General features: G+C 36.1%; 1 protein-coding gene across 10 annotated transcripts in view; it reads left to right on the top strand.

Moving 5' to 3' along the window:
- SPOCK3 (SPARC (osteonectin), cwcv and kazal like domains proteoglycan 3) overlaps window positions 1-19516 on the top strand; it is a 409610-nt gene that overhangs the window by 121056 nt on the left and 269038 nt on the right. Inside the window, exon 1 of one of the 10 annotated variants that reach the window (XM_069013678.1) lies at window positions 18339-18420. The exons of the other annotated variants lie outside the window; for them this stretch is intronic. The gene's annotated coding sequence lies outside the window, so the exon portion shown is untranslated. Of the gene's footprint in view, window positions 1-18338; window positions 18421-19516 lie in introns of those variants that run through there. 10 annotated transcript variants of the gene reach the window in all.

Here is a 19516-nt window from a genome sequence, read left to right as displayed (position 1 = left end):
TCTCTAAAAAAGATTAATGACCCTTTTGATAAAAAGTGTTACACATTTTATACATATAGATTTGTTTTTCTAGGACATTAATACTGAAATTAAGACTTCAGTTTCTGTAAAATATGGTCATCTCTATGCATGATCATTATTTATTATACATGGAACAATGAGTTAATTTCATTTTCCTGTTTTAAATTCCCCTTCTTTACACAGTTCTCATGCTGTTAATTTTATATATATACAGAAATTGGTCTGTGTGTGTTTCTCATCTTCAGAACCAGTGGAGGCATATGTTTATTAACTTACAGAGTTAATAAATTAGCCCATGTTTCTCTATGGGCTTAGAGAATATGGAAGTTATTTATTCATAGTGCATGTAATGTATATAGCTGTAGGCTCTTCACTGATGCATTTCCTTCCCTCCCCCCGAAAAAAAAAATACTGTTCTCTGTTTTACAGTTATCACATAGGAAACTGACTGTCATGTAGGTTTGGGAAACTGGTTAGACTGGGATTAAAACATAAAGATTTTCACTGCTGCTTTTGATCTCAAAATATCATATGCTTTGGTCTGAAAAGCCATACATTTTTAACAAGAAAATAATAATAATAAAAACTATTGAAAAATCCTTTGTTTGTGCCTTGAAGAATCACTGTATGAAGTCATCCTACCAGTGCTGCCAATTGAATTAAATTAGTGCTTTATTACAGTAAGAAGTGTTAGATAAATATACAACTTTTGTAGGCTGAAGGAGCTAATTTATCTTCTTTATACTGAATAGCTATAAATATGCTCATTGAAATAATTGGGATGAATCTGGATACTTGATTCATTTCAGTGGACCTTTAAAAGCAAATTTGTTAAGAAACATCCCTGTATATCTTTTATAAAACTGATATTTCTTCAGATCATAAACCAATTTTTTTTTTTTGCAGCAGTGGAGACATTAAATGTGACTTGTAGTTGTGGGGTTAGAAGAATGAGTTTCATAAAAGTGTTTTTATGAAATAAGCTTGAAAGAGAAATAATGAATGATATATATCTGGTGTCACTACCATAGCATATTATTATTACTGGATTTTTCAGGATGTGCAAAATGTGTTTGAAAACCAATATCTTGGGATTGGGTCTTAGTCCTACAATGTATAATGCTTTACAACTCTGTCAAAAAAGACATTAATATATATATTTAGTCATAAATACGGAAATATTTCAGTTAGGGTTATAGTCAGGACCGGCAGTCTGCCCACATCTTATAAAAGCAGAAACTGCCTGAAACACAACCAAACAGCTTTTCAGAGGAATGTTAGTGTGAATGAGAGGCTCAGTGGAAAGTGTGGGATAGGTTCTGCCCAGGGCCCCATCTGTGCAGCCCCACGTGCTCTCAGTGTAGGCTGCACACCCAGCACCTCATGTCCAGCTCCTTGCAGTCACATAGAGACAGCTGGGAGCCTGGTTATAGTGGTCAGTTCAGCAAAAGCTGGCAGCCTGATAGATTCAGTAAAGTCTGAATCAGGAGAGTCAGGAATGAGACTTTAAATTAACACTTTACATCGTGACATCTTTTTTTCCGTGTTTTCTTCCTTAAACCAAATGTCTTGACCTACTACTGCTCTGTAGCACAGTAACTATGTAAATACACAAAGTCCTGCACTTTAATAGAGATTATCTAATGTTAAAACCAGCTGGAATTTTCAGTACCAACCTATTGGTGGATTATGACTAAGGTATCCTATCTATTATAGGAAAAAATTCTCAGAGCAGAAAATCTTTCTGCACATGGATAAATTCAGATGTATACTATGATATTGACAACACGTTTATGATTATTTTTATTCTTGCTTCAGAAACATTTTATGAGTCATTTAACATGTTAGTTCATCTGGAATAATAGCTAACCTACTATACTCACATACTGCTCTGCCAGCTTGATGGGTCTGTGGAAGAAGATACAGCTTAGCACACACAGCAAAACTGCAGTCAGTTTAAATGCTGAGGTGTGCTGCGATTCTCCTTGCTTGAGAAGGTCCAAAATAGTAGAGAACTTTTTGTACAGAAAAAAATACTAAGAAAAAAGATAGCAGAGATAGACTTCTTAAATATTTATGGCTTTAGTTTCATAGATTTCTATTTCCTTCTTTTTCTCTACTTTCTCATTCTTCCCTTTCTTTGTAGACTAGCATGGTCTAGCCCATGAGGATTCATATAACTTCTGTTAAACTTTTTCAGGTCAACTGAGTTGAAACTAACAGTGTATCTGTCCAGGGTTTTTTTTTGAAACCACCCCAAAGAGAAGCCTATTTTCTGTGACTTTCTGTATTGTATTTTGTCACATGAACAAAAAAAAGGTAGGCTGCACACCATCAAGAGTTCGGACCATGTTTTAAATTAAGGAAGTATGTCTTTTGTGTCTGTGCTGGAAGTAGTGTTATAAAAGCTTACTTCTGATGTTCTTGTCAGGAAAATCCGCAAATGCCAGAGGTTTATGTCCAAAAAGGAGACAGAGGAGTCCTGCAACTTTATTTGAATAAAGGGAGAGAGTCCACTGGGGCACACACCCACAGGGTTTTCTCTCTCAGGGTTTCGGAGGGTGCAGCCTCTCTTTATCCCAAACTCCCGGCTGCATGTTTGCCCTCTTCCTTTCCCCATTGGCTGAGGTACCAGGAAGGTACAGCCTTCCCGAACTGCCTCCCACATATCCCCCCCCTTGAACCTCCTATTTCACCCCAAAGCTCAGAAGCCCAGGCTTGTGCAGAACCTTGTCTGTTTCAGGAGCCAAGCTGTGTGGGCTGCAAAAAACCCCCTGCCTAAAGTCAGTAGAGACATTAAGACGCATGTCAAAGACGTTAACACCCATACCTTCACCCATCAAATTGTTTGTAAAGACATGAACTTTCCTCTCATTCTCAATAATATTACTAGTGAAGATGCCAATTAACGTAACAATTTTAGTACCTAAAGCACCTACAAACTGCGATTCTGATGATTTAATACTGAAGTTGTTGTCCAGAGTACAAGGTCTTGTCATAAAAAATACTGATTAAAAAACTGAGAATTTTTCTCCTAGGCAGTCCAAGGACTACATTACTGTCTTCTCTGAAATTTTCCTCATTTAATAGCTCCAACAAAAGATTGTCTGAAGTTTTAACAGATCACTTATAACTCCTTTGCTCATCCCAAATTTGGCTTAGTTTTATGTGACAACAATGGAAAGAAAGTTAAGAAAAGCAATGATATGTATGCTGAAAAAAGTTCCATCTATAGTTCCACTCCAAACGCAGTCACTGCCAAGTTACTTCTGTTTTTCTCGAAGGTACCTTCAGTAGTACTAATCAAGAAAATGCAACTTCCACTGCCAAGGATAATTAAATTGTTCTATAGCCAACAAAAGACATTCATTGATGCTGTGCCAAAACAAGATGTGCTTCTAATTAGTGAAGTTTTCCACTGTTACAGTGCAGGAATTGTTTTAAATACCTGTACCTGAAAGCACACAGTTCTCACAAGATGTCTTTTACTATGTTAAGACTATCCCAGATATATTTGTTGATCATAAAGATCTGTTTCCATAAAGGAACATCACTTGATCCTATAACACCAAGTGAATTTCAAATTTTTTTTAAAAAACACCATCTACTAAAATTTGCCAGTAAATAAAACCCAAAAATCTGTGATGCCCATGGAAGTTGTAGATTTCACTAAAAAAACCCTAAAAACATCACAAAAAATGGTTGCAAGTTATTTCTTAGAGTAAAATTTAAGATCAAATGATTATTTTGTTAAAATTTTCAGAGAACTGAGTAATGAAAAACTTTGAGGCAAAGAAGGGAAAAATCCTAATGCACACAACCTCTTTGTGAGTTGCAATGTTCATCAATCCTGCAGCATAATCTAAAACTATGATGAAGGCATTTTTGATATTTATAACATGGGAAGGAAACCAGAAGAACATTTAAAACCAGAGAAACAGATAGAAACAGATCTTTATGATCAACAAATATATCTGGGATGGTTTTAACATAGCAAAAGACATCTTGTACCATGCTTTCAGGTACATGCATTTAAAACAATTCCCACACTGTAACAGTGGAAAACTTCAATAATATTAAAATTTAAGAATGTAAAAGCACTTTAAAATATATTTTTTCACAATTTCTTTGATGGAACTACTTGACTTTTGATATCTTAAAGGGGTAATTATCTTCAAAGACAGAAATGGATAGATGGGTAAGAATTCTTGAAGGAACCTCTCTAAAGGTGGAAAATTCCTTTTCCTTAGAAGCTGGTCTCCAACAGTGTTATTAGAATATTTATAGTGCTACCTAGGTCTCTAAAATAAATATTTACTGCACTACTGTGCCTTTTTTTTTTTTTTTCTCTAAAAGGCCAAGTGTCATAAATGTCTAAAGGATGTAATATTGTGCTTTATTGCTGGGTAAGCAGCTCAGGAATGCAGGCTAAATGCAGTTATCAAAAGAACCAATTTTAAAAAATCAACAATATCAAACCCTTTATAAGGATAAACTGTTTCAGTGTAGATGAAGAAAGTATTTATCTAATAATTCTCAGTATAGGCCCTTTTCCTTGAGGGAGTTAGCACACAAGGATCTGAGGTAGTTGTAGAAGGCAGTGTAGTCAAAGGACAGCTTTTAAGTTTTTACTCCGTAACAAATTCTTCTTTCCATTAATCTGAAAACAATATCTAAATATGCCCTATGATATATGCAACTGGATCAGTAATTTATATATAAAAAATAAAGCCATTAAATAACTTCATCTTAGCAAAGCCTGGTGAAATTCACTCTGGAATACTTAAGAATCTTGCCAAAACTTCTAGTGACTTTTGGGGGAGCTAGTGGAGAATTGGTGAAATCCTTGAAAACTAAAGCAGCTGTAGTGTAGAACTTCTCCCTGATTTGGGGGGTTAGATGGAGGGAATGTTGGAGGTCTCTGGAAATTATGAACCCATCTAATTTGTTTTGTTCATTTAGGAGATACTTGAACAAATTACAAAGCAACCTACAATAATATATGGAAAATAAGTAAAAGCAAGCATTGATTTGTTCTTGAAAAATCTATCTGATTTTCTTATTTGATGTAATAATTGGGCAACTAAAAGAGAGAGAAATAATAGGTATTATGGAGCTTGACATCTTCGTAAGCAAAGTAGATAAATACAGTCTTGGATAAAATTACCATTTTGTGGAGTGATGGATCAATAAGTACTGTGTAGCAGAGAAGGAATTAACTCCAGCATCAATTAGGGATGTAAAGTTATAGAGACCCATCTGCAGAAAAAAACTACTGGCAGATGATTTGGAAGGGAAGAAAGCTGTCTGGAAAAATCCAGTCTGTGAGTAGGGTTGCTAAGGAGGTCAAATGCAGACTCGTTGAGGGGAAAAAAGACAACGTCTCTCAATGCTGTTAATTGCAAAGTCTTCATAAGATGAGTAAGACCAGTATGTGTCAGCAATAATAGGCAGTAGCAGTGCCTGGGGGTGAGTTTCTGGTCGAGGGTGGGGTGACCCTGAGTAGAAAACATTAAACCTTTGCATTGCTGCTTTAGCCCAAAGTGTGATAGCTTGTTGTATCTGTGCTGATGGTTATGGAAGGTCTGTCCAGATTTCTCAACCACAGCCATACCATTGTTAGAGGGTTACAGCAGGAATGTTAGTATATGACTATGGCCCAACAAGAATGTCCTGGTGCTGGTCACCCAGCAGCTGTGAGTACTGCTGATACAGGCACAGACTGAGGGTGAGAATGGGCAGACTAAAGGCCATGGCTGGCTGGCTGGCTGAACTGGCATTGCACGGCAGCCCTCAAGTGTTATAGAACCATAGAAGGAGCCTTAAAGATCTTCTACTTCTAACACCCTGGGCATGGGCAGGGACACCTACTAGAAGGAGGAATGTCTGAGAACTTTGTCTTGTATAGGCTTCTTAGCTACATGCTGGGCATTGCATGGGGCCAACATTCTTGGAGCTTTTCTTAATGCCGGTGGTCAGGTCATTTGAAACTCTCAGCTATTCAGTTTTGGAACTGATGGTAGTAATGTCTGTCTTGGCTGCTACTCTGGACATACATACCTTGCTTGGAAAAGGCTAAAACCAGTCCTGAGATGTTGAGTTTAGCTGGTTTAAAGGGATTCCCCTGGGACATTTATGTGAGGGAAGGCATCAGCTTCACCGATAGTGTTCTGAAAATCTGAGTAATGGAATATTCTCTTGCTATGGAATTACACTGTCATCGCTTAAAAGAGTGGTATAATGATATGTCATCTTGCCAGTTTGAAGGTACTCTGGGATAGAAGAAGAACCATCTCACAAGTATTCTCCTGGATGATGATGGAGTTAGCAGCAAACTCCTGATCCTGATGTAGGTCTTCTATCAATGTGTGAGGCAAAAAAATTTACAAATACAAGGAGGTGGGTAGATTGTGCTCTGATCATTTGTTCATCTGCATCAAACCACATCTGGAGTTAAGTTAAAGGTTAAAATACCAGGTGTGCAAGAACAAATACAGAATATTTAGGAGTAGCTTTAAATTTTAAACATGGACATGAGTAAGAAGTCATATTTAACAAGGAAAATCTGTGAGTATCCTGAGGAGACAGTATGTTTCAAAGATATTTACTTTTCCTGTAACTTTTCCTGTGAATCTTGTAATTGCTTTATATATCCCTCTGTACATTCTACTAGTAAGGATAGAATGGTGGAAACAGAGCCCTGGCTCTTTCTCAGGTGCTTAGTCTTGCTTATTCCCACTAGCTGAGTGTAAATAAGTAGATAACTCTGTTTTTCCACATTGCCTACTAATTTCCCTGTACATGTCAGGAAGCTGAATGGTTCTTGTTGTCTGATCTGTTCAGTCTGTACTGACTGATTCTGCACTGACATAAACCATATGCAAGCCAAACACTGTTCAAGACTCTTCTGCTAAACATGCTGGTCTTAGGCAAGGAGAAACACCAGAGAAAAGAAAAATAATACCTAAGAAATTAAATGAAACATCTCCAGCATAAGAAGCAACAAGTATGTAAATGGGAGCATATTTAAATAGAAGAGAAAATTATAGTTATACCTAAATTATCATATTCTCAATCTGGAAAAAAAAAATGTTGGTTGATAGGTAATAAGTCTTAGTAAGAAAATTAGTTTGAACATGTTATAGATATGAATAGGTTGCATTTTAAATTGTTAAGAATCCAGCACTAGAGGATATCAGCTCTCAGAGTCACAGCTGTTCACCTGCTGGGCTCTATTAAACATCTGTTAACCCTTTACAGATAGATGGAAGTTTTACATAAAGTGTAGTCCCATGGCACATAAAATAGCATAGGTAGTATATCTATGAAACACAGCTTTTGGAAGACAGTGCACCTAAGAAATAGCAGAGAGGTTTTGAAGATCAGTGACACACAGATCCAGATCACTGAACTACAACTTTTAATACAAATACATTATAAATCTCTGTTTCATCATACAATGCTAATTGATATATTTAAAATCGTATCTTTGCAAAGAACCTTGGGTTTATATTCCTCTCTGAACAAAGACTCAAAAGCCAATGACTGTTTTATGAACCCAAGTAGACTTTCTTCTTTAACCTACTCATTTCTCTGCAGTCACTCACTGTGCAATAGAAATATAATAAAATGATGTTCTGTAAAGGAATGCTGACTTTGATTCTATATTGGAGTGCATAAGAAATCACTCAGTATTATGCAAAGAATGGGACAATAACATGGAAGGAAAGGACAACAACTCAAGAGGAAGGAACAAGACACATATTGTCAATGAGAAAATTTGTTGATTAATGCCCTGAAATGCCAATAAAATAGCAAGATTACAGCAAATGTTAGCAATAGCAATATAGCTATATCTTGCAATAGCAAGATAATATCAAATGTTAATATTCCAACATATATGTGCTTATTATTATTTTTTTTTAACTTTGGGGCTATTTAGAAATACTGCACAACTTCAGCAAAATTAATTAAAATCATACTTTTTGTTAGAGTTGAATATTTGAAAGGGATTTTAAATATTGTAGAAGAAAATTAACAGGTTTGTTGTTCTTGTGTTGAGAAACTTTTTCATTATCTCAGATATTTGTGTGGGACACAAAACCCCCTTTTTTGCCTTGGGGTATTAATTAGCACAATTGTGAGTCTAGGCTGGATAAATGAACTTGCAAATGGATAACATGAAAATTTCACCTTTGCAACTAATATTCAGTGTTCTAGACTAAAGCCTTTCAAACCTGATGAAACATGGTATGTAGTAGAATCCATTCAGGAGGTAACTAGTACTGAGGTTGCATTTAATCATTATATTATACCTCAGAAGGTGATGAATTCAGTTTGATTTTTGTAATGTTTTCAAGGAACACACTTCAAAATAAGCTAGAAAAAAGAAAAAAAATCAGAAAAATGTGCATTTGTTTTGCACAAAAATTACATTTATTTATTATACTGGTAGTTAAAGTTTTTTAAGTTTAGATATACATAAGGTAGATTTTTGAGACTGAGGCTATATTTAATCTCACCCCTTTTTTTTTTGGTGTAGTCTATTTTTCAGACAGCTGTGTTTTCAGTTTTAACCAAATCAAACGTGGCCTAATCTCAGAAGATGTTTAGTACTATGCCTCAGATGTTATACCCTGTCCTTCATCAAAGTCTTTTGATTTCACAGATGCAGAATTGTTGAGTTTAAAAGGAACCTCTGGAGGTGACCTGGTCCAGCCCCCAACTCAAGCAGGGTTATTGTGTGGGGATGCTATTGGACCCACTGTCAAAAAGGCCTTGCTGAGGTCTAGGAAGGGAATATCCACTGTTCTCCCCTCATCTACCAAGCCAGTCATTTCATCATAGATGTTTATCAGACTGGTCAAGCGTGATGATGAGCCCATGCTGACTGCTCCTTATCACTTGCTTGTCTTTAATGTGGCTAGAAATGATTTCCAGAATTAGTTGCGCCATCTCCTTACCAAAGTCAGACTGACAACCTGTGGTTCTCTGGGTCCTGCTTCTTAACCTTTTTGAAGACAGTCCAATCCTCAATCATCTCTCCCAACTGCCTTCATTATTCCTAGATAATCAACAGTGCAGTAATATCAATCTCCTCAACATGCATCCCATCAGGACCCAGGGAATTCTATGTTCAGTTCACTACAGCATTCTCTATTCTGCATCACATTAATAACTAGCATTGGTTATTCTTGTCTGCCTGCACAATATCATAGAGTTGTGTCATTAGTTATCTACTCTCCAACATATCCACAAAATTTAAAGTGTCCTGGACCTCATTACTCATGGCTTTTCTTCAGTGTTGGCAAATAAGTTTTTGTCACAGCAATATCCACAAAGAATTCTGCTACAAGGCTGCTTGAACCTTCCACTAGATTGTTTTTGTTCTCCTTCAAACCTCTGACCTCTAACCCCATTTCCTTTTCTGATTCTTTGTTATCTCAAACACAAGTTGATTGAATTCTGCAACTCTTAGCATCCTAGGCCTTGCTTTCTCTTGTGAGTCGGATGAGTTTTCTTTTTATTGCTCATCCATCATCCACTTGCCAAGTTTTCAAACAAGCACTGTGGCAGGTTTTCTGCACTGCTTTCCCACTTTGGAGGAGCTCCCTCAAGATTTCTCATAAACATCTATATATGTCCCTCCAGTGTCCTCTATCTCCTCACTACACCCTTAGGCTGAGCCCAGCACAGGCCTCTTGTTTCCAGTTCTTTCTTTCATACTGTCTTACACACAGTTTACATGTTTTTTCAGTGCCCAGTATGATCAGATTTTAGGATAATTGAAATGAACATACAAATTGTGCTAATAAGATGAAAGATTATGGATTCATATCCATTAACAGACAACATCACTTTAAATGCAGGCAATATTAGGGAATATGTAGTGCTGTGTCACAGGTAAAACTGATTACAACTGAAAACCTGTTCTGGTCACAGCTCAACTGCTACCACTTTCTGGGGTTCATCATAAACACAGAGGGTTTTTTGCATCAGGTACCAAAAATTTATGGATTCCATTAAATCTCTAATTTGCATTTTTCCTCTAGCATAAATGCATAGTAGAGATGCAAAACTGAAACTGGTGTTTATCTGGCTTACTGTGCCTCAGGTCACATTGAAATGCTGAAGAGCAGCACAACTTGGGAGTATAGATACATTTACCTGGTGTGATACTCAGATACTGCAGAAATGAGGGTCTTAATATAGCTGTGGCCTTCTCTCGTCCTTCAGCAAATCCACCTCTGTTCACACAACTATTTAAGGGAAAGAGCACCAGAAGCTGGCTCTGTCTATGGTGGAAAACAGTCTGGGGGGATCCTGAGAAAGTGAACATGAGCTTTGCTAAAATAACATGCAATTACATCAGCAACTGAGTCAATATGCTTCTTATTATACCCAAAATACACATCAAATACTACTTACCAAATGCTTTATTGCTACTAAACGAGGTGCTATTGTAAATGTTGTCAATACACATTGGTATATTTTCCTTTCCTTGGTGACATTGTTTGATTGTAAGGCACTAAAGCTTCATGTTTATAAATAAAACACATTCAAGAGTGTATCATAATTATCAAAAAATGTAGGGACTTTATAATGATATTAAAACTTTGCTAAGCTATTTGGATTTGCTATGAACATGAGCATGATAATGCACATGGTTTAATCAATACATCTTTCAAAGGAGCCCCATTTGGGAAAATGCAAAAGCTGTATCTCGCAGTCAGTAATAAATATTTCATTAAATTATCTCTAATTTAACTTTCACTCCAATTGGCAAACCTCTAGTGGTATGTATTTTTTTCCTCTTGATTTTATTGCGCTGATAACATGCAATCATCTCACAGCCCTTTGCTTTCTGATCTATGGTATATTGCCTCACCTTAGCCTAATCTCATTGTCATTATCTCATTTAAGTGGGTAGTATTTGACCATCTAATCTGCTTAAAGCAACCTGAGTAGAATAATAGAGGCTTACATTTGGCATTCAGAAACATTTCTGAAACAACATGAAAAAACATTGACAAAAATATATGGTCTAAATCATTCTCTTTATGCATGAAAATACACCATGTTTTTACTGATGTAATTAAATTGCCCACATTTCTGACTTTTTCATAATGAAAAAGTAAACCCTTCAGTGTTTAGATTATTAGATGATTTAGATGTTTAGATGATTTGCTATGTTGATTTAAAGCAGAGAATCCAGTAGTACCTACTCAGGCATTTACTCTTCTTATGGATTGAATCACTGCCAAAGCTTCTTAGTATGAGAGATTTCATAAAGATTTTTTATTTTCCTGTTTTAAGTACTCCTTTTCACTGCTTGCATTTGTATATACTATTATGGTGAATAGAAAAAATTCCATTTATCATGTCATCCAGCTGTAGAAAGAAATAGTATGTTCAGATTTCAAACTTGTCAAGTTTTTTGATACATAAACAACAATTCTTTTTCAAAGCTTTAATGTTTTCTGGGACAATAGTAAAGGCTTCTAGATGCTCTTGCAAATGAATAACTACTGATCCTGATGCCAGATTTTTGATTGGCAGGTAAGAGTTGCTGCTTTTTTGGTGGCTATTACAGCATTTGCACCTTTGGGACAGTGGGGATGTTGCCCATCTCCAAGATTAAATTTTTTCAGAAACCTGAATGGAAATGAATTTAGAATAGTAAGGAAACTGAACATAGTGTCCAATAGGGTCTCATAAGATTTATCTATAAATGGAACACAGGAAACTAACAATTTAAGTACAAATTAATCTTTAACACTGATTAGCAGTACAAAAAGAAACCTCAGAGTAAATGGTTTTCCTCTCTGTGTGTCACAGTGAAGTGGTGCTATAGGTTAGTTGAGTCATCAGTGATCTAAAATGAAATGACACAGATGTTTGCTCGTAAAGGCTTAGCTAATTGCTTTTATTTGTCAAAAGACCCTTGCCTTGCTTAGACTGAAGGTTAGATAAAATGCATTTGCTAAGACATTGTCTCAGTTCTTGATAGGTAATCTTTTCTCTATGAAGCTTCATTTCTCAATCCCTGCACGTTATCCAGCCTCAACTTCTTTGGATGCTTGCCTCATAGGCTTGATACTATCCTTCCTCTCCAAAAATATGTCCTTAGCTTTCCACATTGCATCCTACTGCTTTGTCACATTCTTAGCTTATTTTAAATTAACAAAACTTCACAAATTTCAAAATTTTCTATGCTAGGTATTTATTTTGACATAATCAAAGTTTTGATAGTGCAAATTAGGTCCTGTTTCCTAAAACCCAACTGGAAGAACAAATCTTACAAAACCAAAACTCATCCCTTGTTCAGCTGTAATTTCCTGCACTTTCACATGGCCCTCAACAAGTGCACATAGTAGCAGTGCAGTAAACCATGAATCCCTCTCACAGTCCTCTAGATCTCTGAGGGGAAGTGAGACTCTATTTACCTATTATTCCATATTGAAATATGGCCAATTGTCAGGGCTTCCTTTGCTTTTAATATTCTGCATAGTCTAGCACAGGGGAACAGAAAGATGTGTATTGGATCTTACAACAGGAGCCTCAGGTAGTCCACATTGTGAAGTAAGGGAAGACAACAACTGTTTCTTATGCAGTACCTATGAAAGTACCCACCAGCTTAGACATGCTGGACTGAAGATACTCAAGAGTTTCCATGTTAAACCAACTTCACTTGCCATATGATCCTTTTTTGTTTTGTTTTCCTTGTAGATATTTGGTGCATTAAGCTTACAAGAGAAGCTTTCAGCACAGTTCTTTCCAACATTACTCCCTAAGAAACACTTAAGTTTGGTGAATTTGCAGTAGGTCCTACACTGAGACATACCTGCCACTTTGAGAGATAATTTACGACTACCATCACACTGTAATTTTAGCAGAACTTCTTTTGATACTGCTGTAACATCCATTTGTCATTTAGCTTGTTGATTAGCTGTTCATCTTCTTGAGAGAAGAATACTGTATATTTTCCTTTAGAAAAGGGCAAACAAAAATTCCAGAAACTAAAACCCAAATTCTACACTACAAATTCTAGAATTTTGCTTCAGGAAATACACTACATTTTATATATCTATGCTTGTGTAATACTATTTCAGAGTCTAGTAGTTAGAAAGATATAATTACTTGCGTTACCCAAATTAGGTTGCACGTGCAAACCAAATATAGAAGAAAAGGCAGAGTATACCTTCTTGAGCAAAGCAAAATTGTAACCCCAGTGGAGATTTGGTTTTATAGTTGTTTGTATCTGTGCTAAAGACCAGTATTTAATAATGAAAAAAAAGTTGCTTCTCTTCAAAAATAGTACAACCAGTGTATTATCAGAAATTGACAGGGAAAAAAAGAACCATAAAACTATTCCAGTGGCTTGTCTGTAAAGTACACTGAAATAAGAAACTGAAAAAAAGGCTCTGGACCATTAGATAATAATAAAAAATAATAATAAAGCATTATAGATCTAGAAAATAATAATGAAAACCACAGGAAAGAATAAGTAGAGCATGAATCCTTTTCTCATAGCTAAATAGAATAAAAGGAGAGAATTTAAAGAATAAAGCTGCCCTCATAAGGGCAAAATTCTAAATATTTTGAGACTCATTCTATTATTTAAGATGTCACAATGCAGTGCCATTAAAATTTTAATGGCATACCTGCTTTATCTGTGTGGCATACTCAAGTCCAAAGTGTGACAATTGATATGTTGAGTTTCACCATTCAAGCACAAGTTTGTTTTCTTCTTAAAAAAAAAAAAAAAAAGAACTGAAATGCAATAGCTCCCAAAAATGTCTGGTGACAGTGAAGTAAATACTGTTTGTTCCTTTAGATGTGATGCATATATTCAGTGTCATTTTAGTCTTCATACTGTAGGGAAAAGGGATCATGGGTTTCTGTTTTCTCTTTTCCCAAATGGCAGAATTCATTCTCTGGTGATGTAAGGAAAGAACAGAATTTATACTTCTGTTTGTGCTGGAAGCTGAAATAAAATATGTCATAGCATCTGAAGCTGCTAGAGGCATTTTTCACATTCATACATTCCTGAAGGGAAGACATATTACCAACAGGTGAGCATTTGAAAGACTACTGTCCCTTCATGCTCAGTCTGCGTTTCCAAGCTTATCTTTCTAGGCTTGTTGCTGAACCATTGGGGGTTTTGCTGTTATTTTTAGTCTATCTGACAGAGTTTAGTACAAACATCTACATGGCCAGAAAGGTGTCCTTGTTTTTCTTGGACCCAGCCCTGCTCCATCTAAATATGCATAGATACATACTTTGGGCTGTCTAGTCATGATGCACGGGCCCAAAGCATAAAGCTTGGAGCATGACATGTGGACTTTGGAATAGAGTCTCTTCAGTATGGGCTAGTTACATGGAGAGATCTGTATGAAAAATAAGGTGCTTAAATTATTTCTCTGTGATGAAAATGAAGATGTTAGTATGATATCACATTTATAATGATCATCTGCTTAAGTTTAGCTGTTGGGTATTGCAGACTTCTCTGTTTTCTTCCTGAATAGATTGCTTACTTCTTTTGTTCAAGGAGTTCCTGGCTTGAGGGTTTTGTAAGTCCCCAGATAATTCTGTAAAGCTGGAAATAAAGTTCTCCTTGGACCTGAAATACTCAGGACATAGACCTGATGCTGTGCTAAACAGCCAGGAACCCAAAGGTAGACTGCAGGAAGTCTTACACGTGCTGGTAGTCTTGGGATCCCAGATGGTATTTGCTTCTCTTTATCTGCCCCTCTTTGGAGAAAGGCAACTCAAAAGCCTGTAAATTCCCAAGAATGTATTAATCTGCCTCCTGAAGTTGCTTTAAAACAACAGACTCAATCTGGGAATCTAAAGAGTGCATGGCAGGATGATAAAAACTTAAGATGGTCTCTGATGGACACGTGCTTGTGACTTAGCAAAAGTTTGCAAAAACTTCATGTTCCCATCAAAAGGCTATTGCTGATATATTTTAATTTTATATGAAAAAAATCTTTTACTGGAAAATTCTCAAATGTCTTCATTAGAGAAACTTAGTCTACACTAACTACTTCCTGGGGCTTCAATCCAAATTGAAAATTCAGGCTATTGTCATAAACATATTGGGGCTGAGGAGCACATACAGATGTTTGGAGTTCATAATTTCAAACTGGAAAGCAAAATTTTACATTGATGCACAAAATAATTTTTATTTGATAGCATGGATTCACTTAATGGAGCATAATGAGGAAATAAATTGATACTGCCTGATTTCTAACCTCTTATTCCATTCATTATCTTTCTTTGATTTCCAGTAATATAATGATGCTCCTGCTTTCATATTTCTTTATTAAACTCCTTCCAAGAGAGAGAAAACCTACAAATCATCCCAAATGCTGAAAATTCTTAACTGATTTTAATATTTTTCATATCACACAGACTTACTAACAATGTTGATTACTGATAAAGGCTTGATTGTTCTTTAATTACTCTGCCAAGGTCCGGTATACAATACAAGCCCACAAATTAATATGGCATATTGTTAGTGAATTGATTTTAGTGATATCTTCATGTACCAACATGCATATTTCATTACTAAGCTTTATTTACTTGCATTTTAACATGACCATTACTAATAAAACCCCTGGGTTAGGTACATGAATAAGAAAATTATTACTGCATAGTTTTACGAGGTGCCTGACACAATGGTGCACTTTTATGTGTTGCAAAATTCCAAATATCAGCATCGGAACTGGGTGCGCAAATCATAAAGCTCTTCCTCAGTGTCACCCTGACTATCATGTCAATATCTGTTTTATTAAATGACTTCTTATTGAAAAATATGCACTCTGTGAAAACAAGTATACTCCCCAGAACATACTTTGTTGCATAGAGACGTAAAGCTGTCTTATCCTCTGTGGCCCTGATGAACTGACTTTCTGAAAATTAGTGTTTGGCTTTGGGGAGGTTTCCCCTTAGATTTGTAAGAGATTTCCCCTGCTTCTGGAGGTTTAAAGCTGAGATGAGAGTTGGATGCAAGTCTGTGACTTTCTGCATGCTCTGATGGAAGGTTATTTTGCATAAAATGAAAACAGTAAGCTCCCTAAATTGTCTTTCTAAGAAAAGACTGAGCACCCATTGCCTGAAACAAGTCTCATTCCCTTTTACATTGAATACATTTTTATAGCAGTGTTATATTAGCTTGAGTAAAATGACTATTTTTATTGACTGATAATAAGACAATGCTAGTTTAATTTATTACATCCGTTTGTTTATTACAGTCATATTATGAAGATGACATTTATGTATCAGCTTTGATTTGAGCAAATAACTTTGACATTCAGCAGCAAAAGGTCAATCTCTCAATTCTGCTTTGAAGTTTAGAGTTCTATTGTTCAAATACAAACTTTCTCCTGTTTACCTGCACCCAGTTTTGTAAGACAGGATAGCAATAGCCAGGTGAAATCAAAAAGAATTGCATGCATCTGGTCGTGGGACAGTCATGTATTTCCTGTAGTTTTCCCATTCCCCTTTAAATCCAAGAAGAGGAGAAATTACAATCAGATTTAGTAAAGGGGAAAAGCCATCCATACCAGTTGTGTAAGTGTGAAAACTGTCTTTGACATTTTTCTTCCCATTTTTATAATGCTGTCTTTTCACAGACAAGTTCTTGTCTGAAATACCTCTCTCATTATACCCACATTCAAAAAAATTTGTACCCTGAATAATTAAAAAGTCTATCGTAATCTCCTGTTCATAATATCCAATACACTGCAAAAATGTCACGTTGTAAAAACAATTAAAAATACGAGAGAAGCAGATGGTATGGCATTTTGAAGGTGGTAGACTGCAAAAAGATGCTGAGTTCATTCACAGGGTTGCCTTGTTCAATTAAAAAAGATGCCTTGTTAATCCCTGTGATCTCTGTAGGACTGAGGATCTCACACTTCACATTTAAGTATGCACGCATAATCACTTTCAGAGTCTTCCAAAAGCTGACATGTTACATTCTTGAAGGAAAGCCAAGGACTTCTGTACTGTAACATAACACAAGAGAATGTATTTTGAACAGAGATTAGGGTAATGGCTGAGATTAAACAGTCTTTGGACCAGAATTCCCTTTTGATTTCTGAAAACAAAATCATGATCCACTACTGATAAATCCTGATTTAGAAAAACTGGAATAGTGTTTTCTAGACTGAAGGAGAATAACTGAAAGCCCTGAGACAGAGAAATGACTGGATATATCACTGCATTTTGAGCATATGTCTAGGTATCCCTAGGCACTTTAAAGCTGATTTAGCTTTTATATTTTGCTCACTTTCTAGAAGAAAAAAAATCTATGCTTTAGATCAATGGATACTGTGCAAAGAACACTTTCTGTGGATGTGCATATTTAATAATTGAGGGCTTTAATTATGCAATTAGAATGTAGGGATAGAAAGCTGTCATTCATCTTTGATTCTGAGTGTTTTTTACTCTCAGTATGACTCACCTTTTCTTTACAATGGGAAAGACAGCTCATGGTTCACAGTCTCAAGTGAAAATGAATATATTAAAACAATACTTGTGACTGCAAGTGTTAATGATTTCCCCTTGTTTCTCTCTGATGCTGAGGCTATTAACTGTCTGCCAATTTTGTCTTGTCTGTTTTCAAATATTGCCAGCCTTTGCTGAAAAGATGTGGAAAATGTTCCCATTAGGAACAGGAAACAAATAGTCCATGCTAAGCATAATTTTGTCTTTAATTACTTGCTCATGTATTGTATTTCCAAAGCCTCCTGGCTTACAAGCACATAATTTAAAGCAGTCATTTAAAGATCAGTTTCTAGTCTCATACCTCTGTGAGTGAAATACATGTCATATTTCCTGATTTATTAGTCGTGTTCAAACTATGCATTGAAGATAGAACTAGGAATTTCTTACTGTCACCAGACTGTCCTTTTCACAAAAAAATTAATTTATTTATACAACATTTGTGAACTAAGGGGTATGATATTTTCCTTTTTTCAGTCAGAAGGATACATTAAAATTACAGCTGCACAGTTTAACACATGTGGGACTAGGCTCCATCTGTTTTGTACTAAATTTTTTAGGAAAGCCCAAAACCCCACTCCTGTACCTTCAGATGGAGCTGTGCAGGTGCAACATTGAAGCAGAAACACAGAAAATTTCTGCCTGAACACTGCTTTAGTATAACAGGAAGCTACTGATAACAAATGGAAACAGAAGCATTGCCACAAATGTCAGGCACGCAGAGTGGGGCAGTTGTGTGTTATTTGGTGGTAGCCAGCTGGCTAATCAGCACAGATGTGCTGGTTGCTCACTTAGTAGATTTACAGCTCTCAGCTGCAGAATGCTCTGATTCTTCCTCACTCAAGTGACATGAGGAGGTAGAGGGAGGGAAAAAGGAAGCTGAAGGTAAGAAATAAAGGATCAAAGGGCACAAAGCTATAGGGAACTAGGCTTTATTACAGTCACTACACTCAAAACCATTTATCCAGCTGTGATACAAGGCGGAAATGGTCCAAGACCTTTGCTCTGAATTTGGATTGAGAGGCAGTGAGACTGTGGAGATGCTGAGGGCAGAATAACAGTGTCAGATACTTTACCTTAATGCTGCCATCAGTCTCATACTTAAGCAATTTTCTGACTTGGAATTTTGTTATTGGATTTTTCCATAACCTTACACGCACTGCGTGCTAGCAAGGGCAGTGTGCTCTATAAGAACATAGTAATAGAAACTTGAACTGTTCTATATTATAAAGGTGCTGTACTCTGTGATTATGATACACGAGAAAGTATGTGCATGCCATACTTCCAGTTCTTTATGTAGTGATCAGTTTGGCTTAGGCACTTACCTAGTTTCATATTGTGAAGTTTCTCCTTTCAGTAAGGAGGGAAAAAGCTATTTTTATATTCACTGAAACATAAATAATCCTGTGCTTATCCAGGGACAGATAGCTTTGGATTTCATAGTTTGCTATAGGGATTTCATCTTAGGTCATCATAATGGAAAATTTATGAGATGCTTCAAGTGCTGTATCTCAAGGTCACCTGAAAAATGTCTTCATTGGATTTGGAAGTATCATTTGTCTGTTTAATAATTGTAATTTGTGTGTTATTAACATCCTGACATACAGAGGTCCTTGGCAGCAAAATCTAAAATTTCATGGGTATTAATCTATATGCGTTTTTTTGAGGGAACCACAATGGCATAACAGTTATGTTTACACAAGCTGAAGGTAGTCAAAACAAATCCAGAAAACATCACAGCCTGAGGAGAGATAAGTGAGATTTGTCCATTTGAGCCTACTGGGAAAAGACTGCACAGTAGATACTGTGCAGTCATAAATTTGTAATGTGTAGCCATTGTGACTGGAGGGATAAATATTCAGTACCTGTTATTACCTGATAAAGTCATAAATATGTATGGATCCATTTTATGTGACAATTAGAGAATCTAGTTTTAGCATCTGCTTTTACCTGATAAACAAACTTTATTATTTTAAATAAA

The sequence above is a fragment of the Aphelocoma coerulescens genome, chromosome 4 (genome assembly GCF_041296385.1).
Source record: "Aphelocoma coerulescens isolate FSJ_1873_10779 chromosome 4, UR_Acoe_1.0, whole genome shotgun sequence".
Taxonomy (NCBI): Eukaryota; Metazoa; Chordata; class Aves; order Passeriformes; family Corvidae; genus Aphelocoma; species Aphelocoma coerulescens.
This window is presented reverse-complemented; position numbering and strand designations above follow the sequence as displayed.